The sequence below is a fragment of the Trachypithecus francoisi genome, unplaced genomic scaffold (genome assembly GCF_009764315.1).
Source record: "Trachypithecus francoisi isolate TF-2019V2 unplaced genomic scaffold, Tfra_2.0 Lachesis_group4, whole genome shotgun sequence".
Classification (NCBI taxonomy): domain Eukaryota; kingdom Metazoa; phylum Chordata; class Mammalia; order Primates; family Cercopithecidae; genus Trachypithecus; species Trachypithecus francoisi.
In genome coordinates, this window is record NW_022681469.1 from 54,716,284 (window position 1) to 54,740,645 (window position 24,362).

Sequence of the window (24,362 nt, forward strand, 5' to 3'; positions counted from 1 at the left end):
ATAGTTTTTAGAAAGGCAAATTCTTGGGCCCTACCCCAGACCTACTGAATCAGCACCTCTGGGGGTTGGGCTCCACGTTCTGTGTTTTAACAAGCCCTCCAGGTGACTCAGATGTAGGCTGCAGTTTGAAAACCACTGGTCTAGATCCTTAGTGAACTGGAGAGAAAAAAATTGGTAAAAGATTTAGGAGAAAACATCAGGAATAACAGCAAAGCTGCTTACCTAGGTTAGAAAAATATTCTCTAGGCCGAGGCATGAGGGGAGATATAAGGGAAGTGATAAGACAGAGAGGTGGTGGGGACAGGAGGAGAGGACTGGAACTGAGTGCCAGCCTACTTTTGAGTAAGCCCCTTTGCCTATGCCAGACCATTGTGTTAGTTGCCTTCTGGTAGGTGTCTAGTGAGGACTTATGCCTGACAGCAAGCAACAGCCAGGACATTGTCTATTGGCTAACAGTCAGAGCAAAATGTTGGGTTTGTGTCCTCCCTCTTCCATATGAACAGTCCTTCCTTACAACATCCTGGAATGCTCATTAACTCTTGAGAAGGTAGGTAAGGCCCTGCACCCCTAGTGACCTGATGGTTAAGGAAGGGAGAATAAGCCCTGCCCTTGATCTTGGTGGGGATGAACAGAGCCAACACAAGATTACCCCTGAACCAATGCAAGATAACACTCACTCCATTATAATTACTACTTGTGTTGGAAATTGGCACTCAGCATTTATTCCAGTCTCCTCCTTTCTGTAACAGTTGAAAGCTTAGAGAGGCTAGAAAGCTTAACTGCATTTCCCAGACTCCCTTGAAGTTGTGGATGTGCAGCTCACCAATTGCGTTGCAGAAGGCAGAAGGAAGGCAGAGGCTGTTGGCCATCTTTTCTTGGCTTGCTTGGTCAAACTTCATGTTGGTGGCAGCAGTGGTGGCTCTTCATTCCAACTTCTACATTTCTGGAGTGCAGCAACTTCAGTGTGTTCATGAGCTCAATAGCTCCAGTGACAGCTTCCTGACCCTCTAGCCCACTAATCTGGGCCGAGGTTGTAGCTCCTGGAGGGAGGGAAATGAGGGTCTGTTCTGTGGCATTCAGGTAGACATTCCAGAAGGCTCCAGCCTATATGCTTGTTCCTTCAGTACTTCCAACTATTTCATGAGCACCAACTTCCCTGTATTAATTCCTTCTGTGCTTAAAAAACCCAGTCTGAGGCTAGGCACAGTGGCTCACACCTGTAATCTCAATACTTTGGGAGGCCGAGGTGGGTGGATCACCTGAGGTCAGGAGTTCGAGACCAGACTGGCCAACATGACAAAACCCCGTCTCTACTAAAAATACAAAAAAAAAATTAGCTGGTTATGGTAGCAGGCACCTGTAATCCCAGCTACTCGGGAGGCTGAGGCAGGAGAATGGCTTGAACCCAGAAGGCAGAGGTTGCAGTGAGCCAAGATTGCACCATTGCACTTCAGCCTGGGTGACAGAGCAAGACTCCGTCTCAAAAAAAAAAAAAAAAAAAAAAAAAAAAGGTTCCTATTGTTCCTATTTCTTACACTAAGGATATACTATTCAAATAAAAATAAAAATAAAATCTGCCTTGAAATTTAACTGGAGTGACAGGATGGTTGCACAGAAATGCTTATGATTTCAGAAAATCAGGCCATATGCCAAGGAGCAGTACATGCAGTCCATGTGTCAGAGGCTCAGAGGTGAAAGTGCTCACCACCCTGGCCTGGGTTAGGCTTTGGGGCAAGGTAGAACTTGAAGGAAATGTTTTCAAAGAGCAAGCAATGTGCTTTCTGGCTAGTTTTTCTGTTTCAGTTGACTTTGGCCTTGCCTTGCTCCCTGCTTCCTCTTTTCTGCCTCCATACCATTTCTTGTGTAACTCTGCTTACAGGGAACTCCCATCCCTGTCTCTTAAGAACTAAGCAGACCCCTTTTTCTTTTCATCTTTTATCAGCCTGACTCTTGTTTCAGAATACATGTCTCTGTATATTTCAAAGTAGTTTACAGTTTTCAGTAAGCATGACCATGTTGGCGTTACTTATTTCAGAATGTGAGCCCCTGTTGACTGGCAAGCATTATCCCATGTCCATGAGGACTCTCAACAATTGCTAAGTTATTTGTTAGGGGAGCTTCAAGGACCAGCTTCCACTGTCTGAAGGAGCTTCAAGAAGCTGAATGTGGCAATGTCTGCTGTCCCTACCCAAAATCTATTTGATTAGTTCTGTCCACACAGAGCAGAAATTTGAGATGATCCCTTCTGGGCCTAGAGAACCAGCCTGAGACTAAACCTCCCTGAAAGAAGGAGGTTTAGTCTCTGTGTGTGAGACAGAGTCTTGTTCTGTCACCCAGGCTGGAGTGTAGTGGTGTGATCTCAGCTCACAGCAACCTCTGCGTTCTGGGTTCAAGCGATTCTCCTGCCTCAGTCTCTTGAGTAGCTGGGATTATAGGCACCTGCCACCATGCCCTGCTAATTTTTGTATTTTTAGTAGAGATGGGGTTTTGGCATGTTGGCCAGGTTGGTCTCGAACTCCTGACCTCAGGTGATCCGCCTGCCTTGGCCTCCCAAAGTGTTGGAATTACAGGCAAGAGCCACCGCGCCTGGCTGGAAGAAGCATTTTTAAATTTTCACGATTTTATGTATTTATGTATTTATTTATTTATTTATTTATATTTATTTTTTGAGATGGAGTCTCGCTCTGTCGCCCAGGCTGGAGTGCAGTGGCGTGATCTAGGCTCACTGCAAGCTCCGCCTCCTGGGTTCACACCATTCTCCTGCCTCAGCCTCCCCAGTAGCTGGGACTACAGGCACCCGCCACCACACCCAGCTAATTTTTCCTGTTTTTAGTAGAGACCGGGTTTCACTATGTTGGTCAGGCTGGTCTCAAACTCTTTTTTTTTTTTTTTTTTTTGAGGCGGAGTCTCGCTCTATCGCCCAGGCTGGAGTGCAGTGGCCAGATCTCAGCTCACTGCAAGCTCCGCCTCCCGGGTTTTACGCCATTCTCCTGCCTCAGCCTCCCGAGTAGCTGGGACTACAGGCGCCCGCCACCTCGCCCGGCTAGTTTTTTGTATTTTTTATTTTTTTATTTATTTATTTATTTTTTTATTTTTTTTTTTTTTTGAGACGGAGTCTTGCTCTGCCACCCAGGCTGGAGTGCAGTGGCCGGATCTCAGCTCACTGCAAGCTCCGCCTCCCGGGTTTATGCCATTCTCCTGCCTCAGCCTCCCGAGTAGCTGGGACTACAGGCGCCCGCCTCGTCGCCCGGCTAGTTTTTTTGTATTTTTAAGTAGAGACAGGGTTTCACCGTGTTAGCCAGGATGGTCTCGATCTCCTGACCTCGTGATCCGCCCGTCTCGGCCTCCCAAAGTGCTGGGATTACAGGCTTGAGCCACCGCGCCCGGCCGTTTTTTGTATTTTTAGTAGAGACGGGGTTTCACTGTGTTAGCCAGGATGGTCTCGATCTCCTGACCTCATGATCCGCCCGTCTCGGCCTCCCAAAGTGCTGGGGGTCTCAAACTCTTGACCTCGTGATCTGCCTGCCTCAGCCTCCCAAAGTGCTGGGATTACAGGTGTGAGCCACAACGCCCAGCCGCATGTGTCTTTATAGTAGAATGATTTATAATCCTTTGGGTATATACCCAGTAATGGGATTGCTGGGTCAAATGGTATTTCTGGTTCTGGATCCTTGAGGAATCACCACACTGTCTTCCACAATGGTTGAACTAATTTACACTCCCACCAACAGTGTAAAAGTGTTCCTATTTCTCCACATCCTCTTCAGCACCTGTTGTTTCCTGACTTTTTAATGATCGCCATCCTAACTGGCGTGAGATGGTATCTCATTGTGCTTTTGATTTGCATTTCTCTGATGACCAGTGATGATGAGCTTTTTTTCATGTGTGCTCTGGAGTTGTAGCAAACCCATATTTCTCCAAAGCTACACCGGCCATGAGCATACCTAGAAGTGTGAGTTCCCAGTACCCCTTATCTAGTTGAAGGAGTTGTGAGAGTTTCTCACAGGACTGTCTGATTGGCTGTCTTTACTAAGTCACTGCATTAAAGCCTCATCTCCTACCCAGAAAGCGCCTGTCCCTGTATTACTGTCTCCTTTTGGTGAGGTCAGAGCTGCACTTACAATCTGTTCCAACGACTAATCCTGGAGAAAGAGAAATACTGCTTATATTAGCAGGGCTCCCAGAGAGAACCAAAAGGATGTGTGTATATATACACATAAAAATATTTATCTTAAGGAATTGGCTGATGTGATTGTGAAGGCTTGGCAAGTTTGAAATCTTACCAGGGAGGCCTTAGGAAAGCACTGCAGCTCAAGTCCAAAGGCAGTCTGCCAGCGAACCCTGAAGAACTGATGTTGCAAACAAAGTCCAAAGGCAGCCTGCTGCAGAAGTTCCTCTTCGGGTGTGGGTTGGGGAGTGGGTGCGTGTCAGCCTTTTGTTCTATTCAGGCCTTCAATCAATTGGATGGGGCCAGAATAATGTTTGACCAAGTATCTGGGCATTGTGGCCCAGCCAAGTTAACAAATAAGATTTTATTAAAAAATTTTTTTTTGCCAAAGTCGCACTCTGTCACCCAGGCTGGAGTACAGCGGGGTGATCTCGGCTCACTGCAACCCCTGCCTCCTGGGTTCAAGCAATTCTCCTGCCTCAGCCTCCCGAGTAGCTGGGACTACAGGCATGTGCCACCAGGCCCGGCTAACTTGTATTTTTAGTAGAGACGGGGTTTCATCATGTTGCCTAGGCTGGTCTCAAATTCCTGACCTCAAGTGATCCCCCTACCTTGGCCTCCCAAAGTACTGGGATTACAGGCATGAGCCACCATGCCCGGCCTATTTTATTTTATTTTATTTATATTATTTTATTTTATTTTATTTTATATTTTATTTTATTTTTATTTTTATTTTTATTTTATTTTTTGAGATGGAGTCTCACTTTGTTGCCCAGGCTGGAGTACGGTGGCACAATCTTGGCTCACTGCAACCTCCACCTCCCAGGCTCAAGCAATTCTTGTGCCTCACCCTGCCTCAAGTTGACAGACAAAATTAGCCATCACAGGGCCCTTGTTACTAAGTGACAGGGGAGAAATGTCTTGTGTTCTGGTGCTCTTCAGCCTCACCCTGCCTCTGCCACAGTCACTTCATTACAGGTTCCCCCTGAGTCTCTCTTCTCCCAACTCTAGGGACCTGATATGGCTTCCCTTGGGGTCATGTATGAAATGGTAGGATGGAAGAGGAGCGCTGGGCTGGAAGTTAGCTAGAGGAATGCTGGCCTCAAAATCTGCTCTTGTTACTAATTTCCAGCCCGTATCTTTGGGCCAAGCCAGAGAACTCTCTTTTCCTTCAGGGTTATTTCTACCACGACTTTCCACCCACAGCTTGCGGAAGACGTTTTCCCAGGCTTCACCAACATCTTCCTCCTGGAGTCTAAGTTCCGCTAACCGCTGTCCTTCCAGCTGGCCAGCCCCAGCAGCCCCTAGCACACGTCCAAAGCCTCCTGAATCCACATGTGTGGTTGAGTTGAGCCATGGTGACATTAGTCATATTTTTTGTTGATTGAAAACAAGGGTAAGCTGTAACCAAGGCCTCACTGTGGTTTTTGACTTAACTGTTGCTCACTAACTATAACAAGAAGGCTATAAAAAGGACCAAAATAGAAACTGTGTATATAGTAAGAGTAGAAGGCTGGGAGACCAGAGTCTTTCTCTTCAGTAATACAAAGTGGTTTGTCTCCTTCCGTGGAAAGAAGCCATGTACACATCCTCCCCAATGTCACCTGAGTAATTCCTGACTTTTTTCTTTTAAATAACAGCTTTATTGAGATATAATTCACGTTCCATACAATTCATCCATTTAAAATGCACAATTCAATGGTTTTTACCATTTGGTTTCACAAAATTGTGCAACCATCAGCACAAACAACTTCAGAACATTTTAATCACCCCCAAAAGAAACCTCATCTCCAAAAGCTGTCGTTCCCATTTCCGCCCAAACTCCCCAGGCCCTAGCCAACCACTAATCTGCTTCCTGTCTCTGAGGATTTACCTATTTTGGATATTTTATATAAGTGGAATCATACAATACATGGCTCTGGGTGCACCTGTAATCTCAACACTTTGGGATGCCAAGGTGGGAGGATCACGTGAGGTCAGAAGTTCAAGACCAGCCTGAGCAACATAGCAAGACCTCCCCCAAAATACATAGTTCTGACTGATTTTTATAAAGGTGAAATAAGTTTAGATTTTGTCATGATAGCAAGATAACCAAACCAAGCACTCACTTCCCAAGGATAGCTGGTCACATTGCTCATCTTAATGGAATAAGCAGAAAAGCAGCTAAGCAGTAACAAAGAAATACTGGTTGCATGTAAATTTGACTTACAATCAAAGGAGGTCCTAAGAGGAGTGTGGCGGCCAAGGCATTTGGAACCACATGGAGAGCCTGTTGAACAGTTCAGTCTAGCAACCCAGGTGGCAGCTTTTCTGGAGTCCAGTTGTATCTTTTAAGGTATCTTTCTTAGGGAATTCTCTTATACCTTGCAATTTTCTTCCAAAGGGAGATATGATAAGTATGAAATAGACATTTTGTTTGTTTCCATATCTTGATTGATTAAGAGAAGGGTGTAGAATGTGTAAAATCAAACATGCACTTTAGGGGGAACACAACATCAGAGCCTGACCCAAGGACCAAGAGTCTAAATCTTGCTATCCTACAATATGGTGTACTTGGTAAATTATAAGCAAGAAAGTGCCACGAATTAAACTAAGTGCCTTGAAATGGCAAGACAAGCTAGCTATTTAAAACAAAATACTAATTAGCCAGCTTTCAAATTGCTTTTCTCTGGATGCTGGGTTATGGTTTTGCTTTCTCAAAGTTTGAGAATTATCAAATGTTGCTTTAAAAGAAATGTAACATGGCCAGGCACGGTGGCTCATGCCTATAATCCCTGCACTTTGGGAGGCTGAGGTGGGGAGATCACTTGAGTCCTGGAGTGACAGGGAAACGTGGTGAAAACCCATTTCTACCAAAAATACAAAAATGCCGAAAGAAAAAAAATTAGCTGGGCATGGTGGTGTGCACCTGTAATCCCAGCTACTCAGGAGAATGCATTGGGAGAATCACCTGAGCCCAGGAAATCAAGGCTGCAGTGAACCATGATCGTACCACTGCACTCCAGCCAGGGCAACAGAGTAACACCCTGTCTCAAAAAAAAAAAAAAAGAGGTAACATAAGAACTGAAGGATCCTTTGGTGAGTATATGAGGACCTGCATGTCTGACAAAGCTCACTACAGGCCAGCCCATTGGAAAAAGGTACTGCCGATAAGCAAACTTGAGCTTGAGGAGAAAGAATGACTGAGTTTATGTAATAGCAATGACTGAAGTGAGAGAGAAAAGGGAGGAAAAGGGTGGAGAATGTCCCTGAGAGTGGCTTGTTCCAAGCCACTGCTTGGAAGTTATATTCTCTCTCAATAAAGTACTCCAATTAGAGTCCCATGAGAAAATGCCATATTACTTTCTGGGGTAGCCGCATGCTTGGTCAAAGAGGAATGAAGAAAACAAATCCTTCAGTTTATCTAGTCAATTAAACTAGTAGGGCTGCTGGGTGCAGTGGTACATGCCTGTAATCCTAGTGCACTGGGAGGCTGAGGCAGGAGGATTACTTGAGCCCAGGAGTTCCAGGATACAGTAAGCTAAGATCGTCCACTGCACTGCCTGGGTGACAGGTGAGAATTTGTCTCTAAAAAAATATAAAAATAAAAATTGGCTGGACTTGGTGGCTTATGCGTGTAATCCCAGCATTTTAGGAGGCCAAGGTGGGTGGATCACTTGAGGTCAGGAGTTCAAGACCAGCCTGGCCAACATGGTGAAACCCCATCTCTACTAAAAACACAAAAATTAGCTGGCTTTGGTGGTGTGTGCCTGTAATCCCAGCTACTTGGGAGGCTGAGGCATGAGAATCGCTTGAACCCAGGAGGCAGAGGTTGCAATGAGCCGAGATCGCACCATTGCACTCTAGCCTGGATGAGACAGAGTGAGACTCTGTCTCAAAACAAAAAATAAATAAATAAAATAACAATAAATAAACAAGTAGATGAATATAGATTCTAATAGAGGAAAAAATTAGATCATAGTAATCACTGTACATACCACCTTACACTGTTTTATAATCTCTCACTTGTGATAGCCTTATCTCCTCATCTGCGTTTCAATTTTTTTTCCGAAACAGAGTCTCACTCTGTTGCCCAGGCTGGAGTACAGTGGAAGGATCTCAGCTCATTGCAACCTTCCCATCCTGGTTCAAATGATTCTCCTGCCTCAGCCTCCCAAGTGGCTAGGATTACAGGCACTTGCCACCATGCCTGGCTAATTTTTGTATTTTTTTGTAGAGATGGGGTTTCACCATATTGACAAAGGTGGTCTTGAACTCATGACCTCAAGTGATCCACCTGCCTCGGCCCCCCAAAATGCTGGGATTGCAGGTGTATAGCCACTGTGCCCGGCCTGCATCTGCATTTTAATCTGGAAGATATGATTGTACATTTTTCTTTCCTGCTATTCCCAATGGCACCTAGAATACAGGGTCAGAGGGCACTCATCCACTGCTGGCTGGTGGGTTGAAGCAAGGAAGCTACACAGAGCAGCAAATAGGCAGGCAGAGAACAGACAAGGGGCAAAAAGAAAATTTCCAACAAATTTCAAAACCAACTTGCAGCTTATCAATACTTGATTGTAGCACCTTGATATCTATTCTTAGGCCCAGAAACTTTTTAGAAATTAATACCATGAAAGTGTTACACATTTTCATGAACTAAAGCAATGTCACAGTTTTATAGGGAGTTTATATTCTAAGAAACCATTTGTGTAATTCTTTGAACATCTAGAAATTTTCTTTTTATTGGGTGGATGCAAAGGTGTTAAATGAGGTTGAATATATTGACCAGAAAAGGAAATATTTCAGTCCTTTGTTGAAGAAGAATTTTCTCATACTGGAAAGAAAAAAAAAAAGAAGAAACTTCAAAAACGTCATGCTGCTTTCTGAAGTACTCCAGCCAAAGAAAATAATGCAGGTATCAAGTTGGATTAGCTCAGATGACTACAAAATGGTGAGTACATTCAGATATGGGAGATTATGATAAATAGAGGGATTAGTATCTGCCCAAAAGAGAAGGTGGATGCTGGGGCCCAGAGTGAGGAGGCTTTGAACCACAAAAGCAAAAGAAATACAAGATAAACCCAAACTCAAAATTGGAAAGTGGAAATTAGAGGATCTTGTGAAATGTTTGATTATTTGAAGTCCCTCCCCTCCCTGCTGCAATGTCCTGGCCAGCAATTCCTCAATGACTCTCATCTTGAGATGCTCAAGAGAAAAACAAGGGACTGGGCACAGTGGCATGTGCCTGTAGTCGCAGCTACTTGGGAGTAGGTGGGAGGATGGCTCCAGCCCAGGAGTTAGAGGCTGTAGTGCACTGAATAGCCACTGCACTCCAGTCTGGACAACAGAGCAGGAGTGTTATGTTGAAATTGAAAAAAAAAAAAAAAAGTGCCTGGGCTCGGTGGCTCACACCTGTAATCCCAGCACTTTGGGAGGCTGCCGCAGGCAGAATTTAAGACCAACCAGGGCAACATAGTGAGACCTCGTCTCTACAAAAAATACAAAAATTAGCCGGGTGTGGTAGTCCCAGCTACTAGGGTGGCCGAGGTTGGAGGATCACCTGAGCCTGAAAGGTCAAGGCTGCAGTGAGCCATGATTGTGCCACTGCACTCCAACCTGGGTGATGGGGTGAGATCCTGCCAAAAAAAAAAAAAAGAGAGAGAGAGAGAGAGAGAGAGAATGACCAGGGAACTATTTAAAAAGTCAGCTGTCAGATGCCAGGGCTCAGCTCAAACCTACTGAATCTGGGACACATTTTCTAGTATTGATATTTTTTAAAAAACACACCAGATGGGATGGCATGGTGGCTCATGCCTGTAATCCCACCACTTTGGGAGGCCAAGGTGGGTGGATCACCTGAGGTCAGGAGTTCAAGACCAGCCTGGCCAACATGGTGAAACCCTGTCTCTACCAAAAACACAAAAATTAGCCAGGTGTGATGGCAGGCACCTGTAATCCCAGCTACTTGGGAGGCTGAGGCAGAAGAATCGCTTGAACCTAGGAGGCAGAGGTTGCAGTGAGCTGAGATTATGCCATTGCACTCCAGTCTGGGTGACAAGAGTGAGACTCTGTCTCAGAAAAAAAAAAAAAAAAAGCACACCAAGTGATTCTGATGCAGTTGAGGGTCTCTGGATCATTGCTTTCAGTAACGCTAAAGTAGACCATTCTTATGGACTGAATCGTGTCCACCTAAAATCCGTATGTTGAATCCCTAACCCCAATGTGGCTGTATTTGGAAATGGAGCCTTCGGGAGATAATTTGGTTTTAATGAGGTCATGGTGGGGGAGTCGTGGTATTGGAATTAGTCCCCTTATAAGAGGAAGAGAGACCAGTGCTCTCTCTCCACTAAGAGAGAATACAGCAAGAAGGTGGTGTCTACAAGCCAGAAAGAGACTCCATACCCAGAACCAAATCACTGGGCTCTTTGATCTTGGACTTCCCAGCCTCCAGAACGGTAAGAAATAAATGTCTATTGTTTAAGCCACCCAGTCTACGGTATTTTGTTATGAAAGCCCAAGTTGATGAATACAACCAGCCATTAGGTAGATATATAAAGTTGGCCGGGGGCAGTGCTCACGCCTGTAATCCCAGCACTTTGGGAGGCCAAGGCGGGAGGATCACCTGAGGTCAGGAGTTTGAGACCAGCCTCAACATGGAGAAACCCCATCTCTACTAAAAATACAAAATTAGCCAGGCGTGGTGGTGCATGGCTATAATCCCAGCTACTTGGGAGGCTGAGGCAGGAGAATTGTTTGAACCTGGGAGGCGGAGGTTGCAGTGAGCCGAGATCGTGCCATTGCACTCTAGCCTGGGCAATAAGAGTGAAACTCTGTCTCAAAAAAAAAAAAAAAAAGAGTCATCCCCACTCTATAATGGAAAGCAGCAGCCATCACAACACGGAGTTTTTCAAGTAGCTTAAGGTCATATTCTGTGCACAAGTTCAAACTATATCATGCTAGCCTCTGGGAAGCTCAGGTGTAGATACTGAGGAGAGTGTCTAAGTCATTGTTGGGTAGGAATGGATTTTGCAAAAATAAACTCTTCATTGAAACTTTGTCCTAGGCAGACTCCCTATTTATTTTTGTGGCACTTAACATCTTTTTCTCCTTATGATTCATCTGTGTACATGCTTTCTTCACCACTGACCATGTGCTTCAAGAAGGCAGCACCATGACTGATCCATTTCTGTAGCCTGGGAATTTAACATTAAGCACTCTTTTTTTTGAGACGGAGTCTTGCTCTGTCACCCAAGCTGGAGTGCTATGGTGCGATCTTGGCTCACTGCAACCTCCGACTTCCTGGTTCAAGTGATTCACCTGCCTCAGCCTCCCAAGTAGCTGGGATTACAGGCATGTGCCACCACACCCAGATAATTTTTGTATTTTTAGTAGAGATGGGGTTTCACTGTGTTGGCCAGGATGGTCTCGAACTCCTGATCTCGTCAACTGCCTGCCTCGGCCTCCCAAAGCGCTGGGATTACAGGCGTGAGCCACTGCGTCTGGCCTACACTAAGCACTGTTAAAGAGATAGGGACTCTTAAAACACAAAACAAAACAAAAAAAGTAACCACAATAACATTCTCAAACCTAAAATAATAAACCATAAATATGAACAGACATTCAGTCAGTATTCAAATTTTCCCAACTGTCTCATGAAGAGTATTTTTGTTTTTGTTTTCTGAATCAGGATCCAAATAAAGCCCATACGCCGAATTTGCATTTGTATGATATGGCTCTCATCTCTTTAACCTAAAAATTCCCTTTCTTTTTCCATCTTGCACCCTTGTTGTTGTTATAAAAGCCGGATCATTTGTACTGTAGAGATTTCCACATTTTAGATTTTTTTGATTTTCTTCTGACTTTTCTGTGGTATCAGATTCCCTTAACATGTTCCCAAATAAGGTCCTTTTTTGGGAGGGAGCAAAAAGAGTTGCTGCACTGCTTACCATTGTTGCATAACAAATTATCCAAAAACTCAGTAGTTTAAGCAACTTTTAAATTTTGCTCATAATTTTATGGGTCAGGAATTTGGGAAGGGAATCCGGGACACTTCATGGTGTCTGGGACCTTAGTTGGGGCTAAAACTCAAACTGTACACACACTAATGTCAATATTATAACTACAACATAGAATGCAGTTTTAGATTTCTTTGACATTTGTTACAGGCTGAACTGTGTCTCCTCCCTGCCCTTGCTGCCCCCTGCCAAATTAATACGTTGAAGTATCTCAGAATGTGACTGTATTTGGAGATAGGATCTTCAAAGACGTAATGAAGGTTCAATGAGTTCTCTATGGTAGGCTCTAATTCAACATGACTACTGTCTTTTTTTTTGAGATGGAGTCTTGCTCTGTTGCTCATTGCAACCTCCACCTCCTGGGTTCAAGTGATTCTCCTGCCTCAGCCTCCTGAGTATCTGGGACTACAGATATGCACCATCATGCCTGGCTAATTTTTGTATTTTTAGTAGAGACAGGGTTTCACCATGTTGGGCAGGATGATCTCAATCTCTTGAACTTGTGATCCACCCACCTCGCCCTCCCAAAGTGCTGGGATTCCAGGTGTGAGCTGACTAGTGTCTTTATAAGAAGAGATGGGGACACAGACATGCACAGAGGGAAGACACAGGGAGAAGGCAGTCATCTACATACTGAGGAGATGGGCATCAGAAGAAACCAATACTGCCCACAGCTTGACCTTGGACACCTAACCTCTGGAACCGTACAGAAGCCGATTTCTGTTGTTTAAGCCACCAAGTGTGTGGTGCTTCTTATGGCAGCCCCAGCAAACTAATATACTGTTTCTATTCATCTTTAGGCTATATTACAGTAGAGATAGTCAGCTTACTGTATTTTAAAGTTACTTAAAATAATTCCTCTCTGTAAAATTAAATCACTAATTCAATACACAATTACATTTATTTGTTTCAATTGCATTCAGTTTTTAGGAATTTATTTTTTGCCCCTATCTTTATTACAATTTATTTGTAATAAATAAACTGTTGCCCAGGCTGGAGTGCAACGGAGCCACCTCTGCAACCTCTGCCACCTGGCCTCACTTCAGCTTCCCAAGTAGCTGGGAGTACAGGTGCCTGCCACTACACCCACTTAAATTTTTTATTTTTTTGTAGAGATGGGGTTTCACCATCTTGCCCAGGCTGGTCTTGAGCTCCCGAGCTCAAGCGATCCACCCGCCTCGGCCTCCCAAAGTATTGAGATTATAGGCGTGAGCCACTGTGCCCGGTCCATCTTTATTAAATTTTGTTTTATAATTATGTAAAACATATCCAGCCAGGCGCAATGGCTCTTGCCTGTAATCCCAGCACTTTGGGAGGCCGAGACGGGTGGATCATGAGGTCAGGAAATTGAGACCATCCTGCCTAACATGGTGAAACCCCGTCTCTACTAAAAATACAAAAAATTAGCCGGGCTTGGTGGCATGCGCCTGTAGTCCCAGCTACTCGGGAGGCTGAGGCAGGAGAATTGGTTGAACCAGGGAGGTAGAGGTTGCAGTGAGCTGAGATTGCACCATTGCACTCCAGCCTGGGCGACAGAGCAAGACTCTCAAAAAACAAACAAACAAACATATCCGTGATTCCAATGTTAAACCTACAAAATGAGGCACATTCAGGGAAGACAAGTCTAGCTTCTATTTTTCTCCCTTCTACTCTCTTCCCCCATCTCCTAGATAACTATTTTTACTGGGGTTTGACTTATAACCACTTTTTAAATATATATTTATTTATTTTTTGAGACAGAGTCTCACTCTATCCCCTACCACAATCTCAGCTCACTGCAACCTCCATCTCCCAGGTTCGAGAGATTCTCGTGCCTCAGCCTCCCAAGTAGCTGGGATTACAGGTGCCCAACACCAAGCCTGGCTAATTTTTGTATTTTTAGTAGAGATGGGGTCTTGCCACGTTGGCCAGGCTGGTCTTGAACTCCTGACATAAGATGATCCACCCACCTCAGCCTCCCAAAGTGCTGGGATTACAGGCATGAGCTACCATGCCTGGCCTCCAGTTTTTTAAAAAAGGTATATACATATATGTAGTTGTATTTCTTCTTCTTAGATAGCATACTCTATACACCGTTCCGCACTTTGGTTTTTTCACTTAATATACACCATAGGTCATATTAATACACGGAACTACTCATTCCTTTTTAAGCTGCACAATATTCCTTGTGTAGATGTCCTCTATGTCCTCTATAAGTGGACATTTGCATTTTTTCTAATCTTTTGCTATTACATAAAGTGTGCATGTAGTGTTCTTGCATGTCTGAGACTTTAGGATGAAATCTGATTAATCTGCCAGGGTCTACATCTATCCTTGTCTCAAAGTGGGCTATTTCTATAACTTATCCTGATTGTTAAGGTATTACATTTTTCATTTTTTCTTATCTCACTTTGCAGGAGAAATAGAGTATGAATAACTCGAGCTCCCATATTCAAAATAACAGGCATCGAGGGGCTTTTGAAGAAAAAAAAAAAAGAAAAGCAACAATCGACATTTCTGTGGGTTACTATTCAGCAACCTGTGGTCCACCTCCAACCTCCACCAAGAAGGCCAGTCAACGATTATACAAATACCTCTAGTTTCATATTCCATAGATTTGCCCTACCTAGATCTACAAAAGAAGTGAGACTATATCTCCTTAGGCAGCATCTTACCATTGCTGTGAGTTGAGGCACCTGCTCCATTCACTTACGTATTCAACAAATATTTTATAAATGTGTACTATGTACCACACGTTGTGCCAGGTGCTGAAGACGAAGCAGTGGGTGAGACAAAACCAGTATCCATCCCCCTGGAGCTCAGACAGTGGATCTTAGTGTCTGTGATTGGCTGAGGCCGCCATTTTTGTTCAACACATGAAAGAGCACTTAGATATTCTTTCCCAAAGACCTCACAGCCTCAAAAATACCAAAATACCACCATCTTCCCAAGGTGAACACTAGACTGTGAGTTTCTCCTCATTTTATGGAAAGTGATGGGAAAAGCCCAGATGATTTTGCAATACTCCTGGTGCTTCATTCTCAGGGGCAAAATTGGGCATAAACCTAGGTATCTAGATTGTGTCTCCAAAGGAAGCAATTGCTCTAAGTCTGATAACCAGCCTTTCCTTTACATGCCTTTTTTTTTTTTTTTTTTTTTCCCTGAGACAGGGTCTTGCTCTGTCGCCCAGGCTGGAGTGCAGTGGCATGATCTCGGCTCACTGCAAGCTCCGCCTCCTGGGTTTAAGCGATTCTCATGCCTCACCCTCCAGAGTAGCTGGAATTACAGGTACACACCACCACACCCAGCTAATTTTTGTATTTTTGGTAGAGACAGGGTTTCATCATGTTTGCCAGCTTGGCTTCAAACTCCTGGCCTCAAGCAATCCACTCACCTTGGTCTCCCGAAGTGCTGGGATTACAAGCGTAAGCCTCTGTGCCCAGCCGACATGCCTCTTCTGAATAAATCATGTTTCATGATTGCAAATTTTGCATTTATTTTGTGCTGGACTCCCAAGTTCTTTTATAACAAACAATAGTCACCATTTATTAAATATTAACTAGGTTCCACTAAGGCATCCAGGCTAAGCCCTTTACACTAAATCATGTAGTCTTCCCAATTATAAGTACCATCATGATAGCCATTGTATAGAGGAGAACACTGAGGCTTAGAGAGGGTCAGTAAAATTCCCGAGGTCACACATCTAATAAGAGCAGACATGATTAGAGAAGTCACATCAATGGAGGTACAGAAGTCTCTGGCATGATGAATAAGCTATAGCTCAAGTATTAATAGTAATCACTAACTTCTTTTTTCTTTTTTTTTTTTTTTGAGACGGAGTCTCTGTTGCCCAGGTTGGAGTGCAGTGGCACAATCTCGGCTCACTGCAACCTCCACCCCCCAGGTTCAAGTGATTCTCCTGCCTCAGCCTCCAGAGAAACTGGGATTACAGTGCCCACCACCATGCCTAGCTAATTTTTATATTTTTAGTAGAGATGGGATTTTGCCATGTTGGTCATGCTGGCCTCAAACTTCTGACCTCAGGTGATCCTCCCATATTGGCCTCCCAAAGTGCTGGCATTACAGGCGTGAGCCACTGTGCCCAGCCCGTAATCACTAACTTCTATTGAGCATTTACTATTGCGCCAGGTACTAAGTGCTTTACATGTATTTATTAGAAGGGAAAAAGGTTCCTCCTCATCCCTTATGTTTCCTTCCATGTGGAAGAAGCTTGTCTGGCATGAGATTTCCGACCTATCTCCCTGCTCTTTGACTCACTCCTGCCCAGGAAGGTGATGGTGGTGGCAAAGAGGATGGTACAGAAAGAGGAGCAACTTCTCAATGGTGAGCCTGGGGAGGAATTGGAGATGCATAGCTCAGCCCATCTCTGTCCTCTTGGCAGCCATCCTCCTCCAGAGCATGCTTTAGGCTCTGCTCTCCCAGGCTCCACTGTTTACAGGGACAGTTTCCAACTGGGAGGCATGCCTGAGCCTGCATGGGTACCCTGCCTAATTCTGGCATTCATTCACCCACAAATGTAAGCTACGGACTCCTATATAAAATGTGTCAGTGATAAAGTTGATATTTTGATCCCATTTGCTTTTTTTTTTTTTCTTTTTTTGTGATGGAGTCTTGCTCTGTCACCCAGGCTGGAGTGCAGTGGGGCGATTTCGGTTCACTGCAAGCTCTGCTTCCTGGGTTTAAGCAATTCTACTGCCTCAGCCTCCCAAGTAGCTGGGATTACAGGTGTGCACCACCACACCCAGCTAATTTTTGTATTTTCAGTAGAGACAGGGTTTCTCCATGTTGTCCAGGCTGGTCTTGAATTCCTGACCTCAAGTGATCTGCCTGCCTTGGCCTCCCAAAGTGCTGGGATTACAGGAGTAAGCCACTGCTCCCGGCCAATCCCATTTGTTTTTATTTCTCCTTGCCCAGCTCTTAATTACTCAGAACTTGGGAAGGGAAGAGGGGTTTCCTCTATTATGTTCTCTTGGATCTCCAAACTATTAACTCATTTAATCCTAACAAAAATTCCATTAGAGGACAGGGAGCAATGGCTCATGCCTATATTCCTAGCACTTTGAGAGGTGTAGTTCGGAGGATCTCTTGAGGCCAGGAATTCGAGACCATCCTGGGGAACATAGTGAGACCCTGTCTCTACTAAAAATACAGAAAATTAGAAAAAAGAATTCCATTAGAAAAGTACTCTTATTACCCTCTCAGCTGAGGAAACTGAGCATTTGGCCTTTTGGTTGAAATACAAATATTTGCTCTCAGTCCAGGATCAGATGAAATTAAAGCATATAAGAGTGTTTGCAAACTGTTAAAGCTATGTATACAGAAGGCAATGAGGGTGGTGGTTCTAGCTTTGACAGCCACTGGCAGTAGGACTCTGAGCAAGTGCTTTCCGGACTTTAGTTCCTTTATCAGGAAAGTGAGGGGTCAGACGGGCTGATCTGTGCAGATCTTTCCTGTTCTAACGCCTGTGACCACAAATCAGTGATGACTAGCCATTGACTGTTTTCTCCTGGCTTCCTCTGCGTCATTGAGGACTTTTGGATGCTGACTTTTCCCGACTGAGCTAGGCCCAGTCCCTGGGGAACACACGCCACCTGAATCTCCCCCTCATTGAATGGGCTGGGCTCAGTCATCTGAGGTTTGCTGTTTGGTTGCCTTTGGTTGCTGCAGCAACATAACACACACCCACACTTCCGTTTCTGAGAGTGCCATGAAGGCTGATCTCCTCCTGTTGGCCACAGGGGCTCCCCCAGGCCCTGCCGCTCGCTCGCAGTACTTCCTGGCTTCTTCACAAGGCCACACGAGGGGAGGGGAAAAGAAACCCACTAGTCATTCCTGGGGAGTTGTGGGAGTTGAATTGAATACTTTCACGGAAAAAAAAAAAGAAGCACATCTCCATTAGGTCAGCATTAAGGGGCTAAAATCTCAAGAGATTCAGAGAATCTTAAGAGACTGCTTTGGCCAGGTGCAGTGGCTCATACCTGTAATCCCAACACTTCGGGAGGCCGAGGTGGGCAGATCACCTGAGGTCAGGAGTTTGAGACCAGCCTGGGCAACATGGTGAAACACCGTCTCTGCTAAAATTAGTCAGGTGTGGTGGCAGGCACCTGTAATCCCAGCTACTTGGGAGCCTGAGGCAGGAGAATCGCTTGAACCTGGGAGGTGGAGGTTACAGTGAGCCAAGATTGTGCCACTGCACTCCAGCCTGGGTGACAGAGTGAGACTCTGTCTCAAAAAAAAAGAGAGACCGATTTAGAACAGTGTTTGTGAACAGGATTTCTGCTTGCTGACACTGTTGGAAGAGCCTGTGTTTTTGAAATGATTGACATCATGAAATCTAGTTTGCTTACCAGGATATGGGGTTGACAAAGACCTTGTGGCAGGCCTTTACTATAAGTTTCATCTAATTCTGAAATTCAGTGGTTTCACACCGGAAGCGAGCAAAATAACAAAGAACAGAAAGTGGAAAAAACATTCTGCCCTAGTGGAAACTATCTTTTGCCCACCTGCATTCCTGCAAAAGAGCAGTCAAATTAGCCCAGATACCTACCTTCAAGGGGGTCCCCAGATGGTGTATCTCCCAAAGGGATTTTGTTGATGAATTTGATGCCCCAGTTATTCAGAAGAGAGTTCTAAAGGCATTGTTAGGGGAACCTGAGGTTGTTTCTCTCTGCCTCCATAACAAAATAGCTCACTCTTTTGTACACCTGAATAAAGAAACTACACTGGGATCAGGAAATAAGGGCAGAGCCAGGGCAAATTCTGAACCAATGCAAGAAAACCTTTAAATGCAATTGCCAGGATAGCTCTCCCATTGAGAGGAACAGGATGTGTGCTGGCTTTAGCCAAGAGGAATGGGCGAGATAAGATGAGCACAGGTTTTGAACACGCAAAAGGGTGAGGCGACCAGAGAGAAAAGGCGAGCAGCCAGGTTAAGAGGAGTCCTCTGTCCTTCTGACCCTTGCCCTCACAGGACCTGCTCCCACCAGCAACCAGCTGACACTTCCTCACTTAGGTGGGGGACTGAGGCTGTGGCCCTTAATGGCATTGTTCCCAGAATGGAAAATGTGGGTGTTGGCAACCATATCAAAGGCCTCTGATTGTTTAGAAACCTTTACGGCTCTGATCACCAGACCGCAAAGCCCAAGGGCCGTTCAAGGCCTGTGGAAACTTTGGAACAATAGACTTGGCCCCCTGCCTATCTGTTTTCGTGGCTTTCTGAAAGAGGTAGACAGGATCTCCAGCTACTCTATGCTCCAGCCCAATCATCAACCTATCAATCTTCTTCAAGCCAGTTCTCACAAGCCAGCACTTGTTGGAGATCGGAGCTGAGATGAGTGCACTCTGCTCTTTAGAAACTGAGACTAGACTGAGATGAAGGAGGTACTCGATCAGCGTACAAAGTCCAGTGGGTGCCAAAAACTCAGTAACCATGATAAACAAAAAAGGCAATCATTTAAAAAATAAAATTAATACAAAATTATCCATGATGAACAAAATATCAAAAATTTTAAAAGAACTGCATAAAGTATGTATCTTGTTTACTGAGTTTTTTGGCGGCCCCTTAAATTTTGCACCCATGAGCCCAGCATGGTGGCTCACACCTGTAATCTCAGCACTTTGGGAGGCCGAGGTGGGTGGATCACCTGAGGTCAGGAGTTCAGGACCAGCCTAGCCAACACAGTGAAACCTGTCTCTGCTAAAAATACAAATATCAGCCGGCTGTGGTGGCACGCACCTGTAATCCCAGCTACTTGGGAGGCTGAGGCAGGAGAATCGGCTTGAACCTGGGAGGCAGAGGTTGCAGTGAGCCGAGATGGCGCCACTGCACTCCAGCCTGGGGGACAGAGCGAGACTCCATCTCAAAAAAAAAAAAAAAAAAAATTTTGCACCCACATTGAATGCCTCCTGTGCCTTACTCTAGTCCCTGCTCTGCTGTGTAATGGTGTGCTGTTGACAGGCACTCAGAAATATGAAACACGGAATTGCCCATTTTGATTATCAGGAGGTAAGGGTCCTCCAGGATGTGTGGAATGTGTTGCCCAGATAACCCAGGCCATGTTGCTTTTTTGTCTTTCTTTTTTAGAGACAGTGTATCACTCTGTTGCCCAGGCTGGAGTGCAGTGGGACAGTCATAGCTTGCTGCATTACTTCAACTCAAACAATCCTGCTGCCTTAGCCTTCTAAATAGCTGGGACTACAGGTGCAAGCCACCAGCTAATTTTCTAATTTTTTCTTTTTTTTTTAGATGGACTCTCACTCTATCACTTAGGCTGGAGTGCAGTGGCATGGTCTCGGCCCACTGCAACCTCCACCTCCTGGGTCCAAATGATTCCCTGCCTCAGCCTCCCGAGTAGCTGTGATGACAGGCACGTGCCACCATACCCGGCTACTTTTATATTTTTAGTAGAGATAGGGTTTCTCCATGTTGGTCAGGCTGGTCTCGAACGCTTGACCTCAGGTGATCTGCCCGCCTTGGCCTCCCAAAGTGCTGGGATTACAGGTGTAAGCCACCACTCCTGGCCTCTAATTTTTTATAGAGATGCGGTCTCACTATGTTCTCCAGGCTGGTCTCAAACTCTTGGCCTTAAGTGATCCTTCTATCTTGGCCTCCCAAAGGGTTGGGATTACAGGCATGAGCCACTGTGCTTGGCCACATGTTTCTTAAGACCTAGGTGTTGAAGTTATAGGCTCCAGATACCTAACAATTATGCCGGGGAATACAACTGGAAAGCTGCCTAGAAGAGCTGCAGTCCAGGCTACCCGAACCTTCCACAGGCGGCTGGCGCAAGCATCTGGGGGAGGCGGTTGCCTGCTTGGCATCATCTGAAAAGGACTGGAAAGGTTCCTTTCTCTGGGGTCTCTTCTAGGCGTGCCATCGGTAGAGTTGTCAGTCCTTTGGCTCTTGTAATCATCTTGGTTTTAAAGAAACTTCCATTAAAATAATGTAACTATCTCTGTGGTTATTATTGGCAGAGATCTTAGCAGAGTCTTACTTATTCATTCATTCAACAAACATTGAGCACCACATACCAGGAATGCCCAGTCTAATGAGAGTGGCAAGGTGGAGGTCAGGGCAGGATGGCAGAAGGACCACTCATTCGACTCTGATCTCCTTCTGCCTGGGACTGCAACTGAGGAAGAGCAAGATTCAGAGCAGGTGCCTACCTGGGATCACAAGAAAGAGGTGCAGGAAGAGACAGGGAGAGCCCTCAAAACACTTCTCACTCCTTTCAGATGTGGCTGGGCTATGCAGGGCTAGAGGAAGCAGCCAGCCATTGGCTTTGATTCATGGAGGTCTTGTTGTACAACTCTGGGGGTGGGGGCGCTATTCTCACAGAATACAATGTACCACTCAGGCATTGCACAGGATTGGGAAAGTTCTGTCTTGGTGAAGTGAAGACTATCAGTAAGGTGGCAGGGGAGGGGAGCTTTCCCCTGAGGATATGCAGCTGTGCGCCTGGGGGTTCTGTGGGTGGGATCCTGCCCCTAGAGGGTTGGGGAGAGGGGCCCAGATGGACCCCAACTCTTTGCTCTCTGCCGACATGAAGGGAGTTTGTTAGCCTTTGTGGCCCTGGCCCAGATCCAGGCTTTCCGGTGGCAGAGGGGCTGTGACCCTAATGAGGCAGCCTCCTTGGGAGAGATAAGCCATTCTGTTCACTCTCCCTTTGATGCGCTTTCCAGGGGATCTGGCCTGATAGCTAATCATTGATTCAGGAGCTTGAGAAATGAAAGAGAGAGGTGAGGCCAGGAATGTTTCTGGATCCTCTGAAAGCACTCTCTCTTTTAAAACAATTAACAAACATGTATGTAGAATTTTTACATACATTAGCCTATTTCTTTTTCATTACAACACTTGTTAGGAGAGGCTCTATTATTCCCAAGGAAATTAAGTACCAAGAGGTGACAGAACTTCCAGATAATGGAGTCAGTAAACAGAACATTTAGGCTGTGAACACTGCATCTGTGCCTCTTTCACTGGGCAGCTCAGGTCTGAGCACAGAATCAAAGCCTCCCATGCCTTCATCGAGACACCTGGAATCATTCTTTCCCCCTCATCCTCCCTGCTCCTCACACATACCACCACAAGTACTTCCACCTAAAGAGTATATGTCAAATCTCATCTTTTTCTATCTCATTGCTACACCCTACTCCAAGCCACCCTCATTGCTCACCACCTTACACATTTCTCTGCTGCTACTTTTGCATTCCCTTGGTTTTCTCTTTTTATCAGCTGTGTGACCTTGGGCAAGTTTCTTTTTTTTTTTTTTTTTTTTTTGAGACGGAGTCTGGCTCTGCCGCCCAGGCTGGAGTGCAGTGGCCGGATCTCAGCTCACTGCAAGCTCCGCCTCCCGGGTTTACGCCGTTCTCCTGCCTCAGCCTCCCGAGTAGCTGGGACTACAGGCGCCCGCCACCACGCCCGGCTAATTTTTTTGTATTTTTTTTTAGTAGAGACGGGGTTTCACTGTGTTAGCCAGGATGGTCTCGATCTCCTGACCTCGTGATCCGCCCGTCTCGGCCTCCCAAAGTGCTGGGATTACAGGCTTGAGCCACCGCGCCCGGCCAAGTTTCTTAACCTCTAAGGACTGAGTGCTGTCTCTAAAATAGAAATAAGAATAACATCACCCTGCAGGTTGCACTAAGAGTTCAGATGCTGTGCCTGGAATAGGACCACCCAAAAGGGTCTAGGATAAACCACTGTGGCTCAAGAATTATTTTGAGCTGAAGGCATTTGAGTTTCTAAAATCCCTTATCTGCCTGAAAACAGAGCCTCCCTAAAGAACTCAACTGTTGTAAATCGCCTCCCCTAATCTTTGCTAGGCAAAGAAGAAGGTTGGCACCATACCCAAGCAGACATTTGTCACAAAAGTATCATATCTTCCATCGATGTTGCTAAGGGCCCATGTATCTTTCCAAAGAGTAATTTGTTTTCCCTAAGTGCTGTCCCTCACCCACTTTCTAAGAAGTCATTTGTTCTCTCAAAAGTGTCCATCTGCCTCTCCCCATCCCCTGTTAGATGGTAATATATAAGCCCCAAAATTCTATTGGCCTCTTTGAGTCACAGTTCTTTGTGAACTCCTTTGCATAAGTAAGTAATTAAATATATATTTTTTCCTCTTGGTAATCTATCTTTTGTCAGTTTGCTTGTTTATTTATTTATTTTTGAGACAGGATCTTGCTCTGTCACCCAAGCTGGAGTGCACTGGCATGATCACTGCTCACTGCAGCCTCAACCTCCTGGGCTCAAGCAATCCTCCCACCACCACCATGCCAATTGTTTTTTTTTTTTTTTTTTTCCTCAGCTAATTGTGTGCGTGTGTGTGTTGCACAGACACATGCACATGTTGCACAGACTGGTCTTGAACTCCTGAGCTCAAGCAATCCTCCTGCCTCAGCCTCACAAAGTGCTGGGATTATAGGCATGAGCCGTCACACCCAGCTTGTCAGTTTAATTTGCAGGCTCCCAATGATTAAAGTTAAGTGAGTTGAGGGAAAGCTTTTGCTCCCTGACATTTCCAAGAGAAGTATAAATGTCAGACATGTAACTTAAAGTTTAAAACGTTCTAGTGGCTACTATACTATAAGAGGTAAAAAGAAAAGTAAAATTAATTTTAATAATATAACCTAACACAATATAAAGTGTATCCATTTAACATGTAATCAATATTTCTAAAATATTAATGAGAATTTGCAGCACTATTCACAATAGCAATACATGGAATCAACCTAAATGCCCATCAATGATAGGCCGGATAAAGAAAATGTGGTACATAGATCCCATGGAATACTATGCAGCCACAAAAAAAATAACAAGATCATGTCTCTTGCGGGAACATGGATGGAGCTGGAAGCCATAATCCTTAGGAAACTAATGCAGGAACAGAAAACCAAATACCGAATATTCTCACTTATAAGTGGGAGCTAAATGATGAGAACTCATGGACACAAAGAAGGGGACAACAGACATTGGTGCCTACTTGAGAATGAAGGGTGGGAGGAGGGAAAGGAGCAGAAAAAAATAACTATTGGGTACTGGGATTAATACCTGGGTGACAAAATAATCTGTACAACAAATCCCCATGACACGGGTTTACCTATATAACAAACCTGCACATGTACCTCCAAACCTAAAATAAAAGCTAAAAATCATTAATGATATTTTTATATCCTTTTTTCATACTAAGTCTTCAAATTTCAGT

At 44.9% G+C, this 24,362-nt stretch overlaps 1 long non-coding RNA gene across 1 annotated transcript; it reads right to left on the bottom strand.

The window, feature by feature from the left end:
• Positions 1–699: 699 nt before the first annotated feature.
• LOC117073234 lies at positions 700–21,649 on the bottom strand. Its single transcript, XR_004433178.1, has 2 exons — positions 21,331–21,649; positions 700–1,040 (listed from the first exon to the last, which is right to left on the bottom strand). It is a non-coding gene; the product is annotated as an uncharacterized LOC117073234 (long non-coding RNA).
• Positions 21,650–24,362: the final 2,713 nt, after the last annotated feature.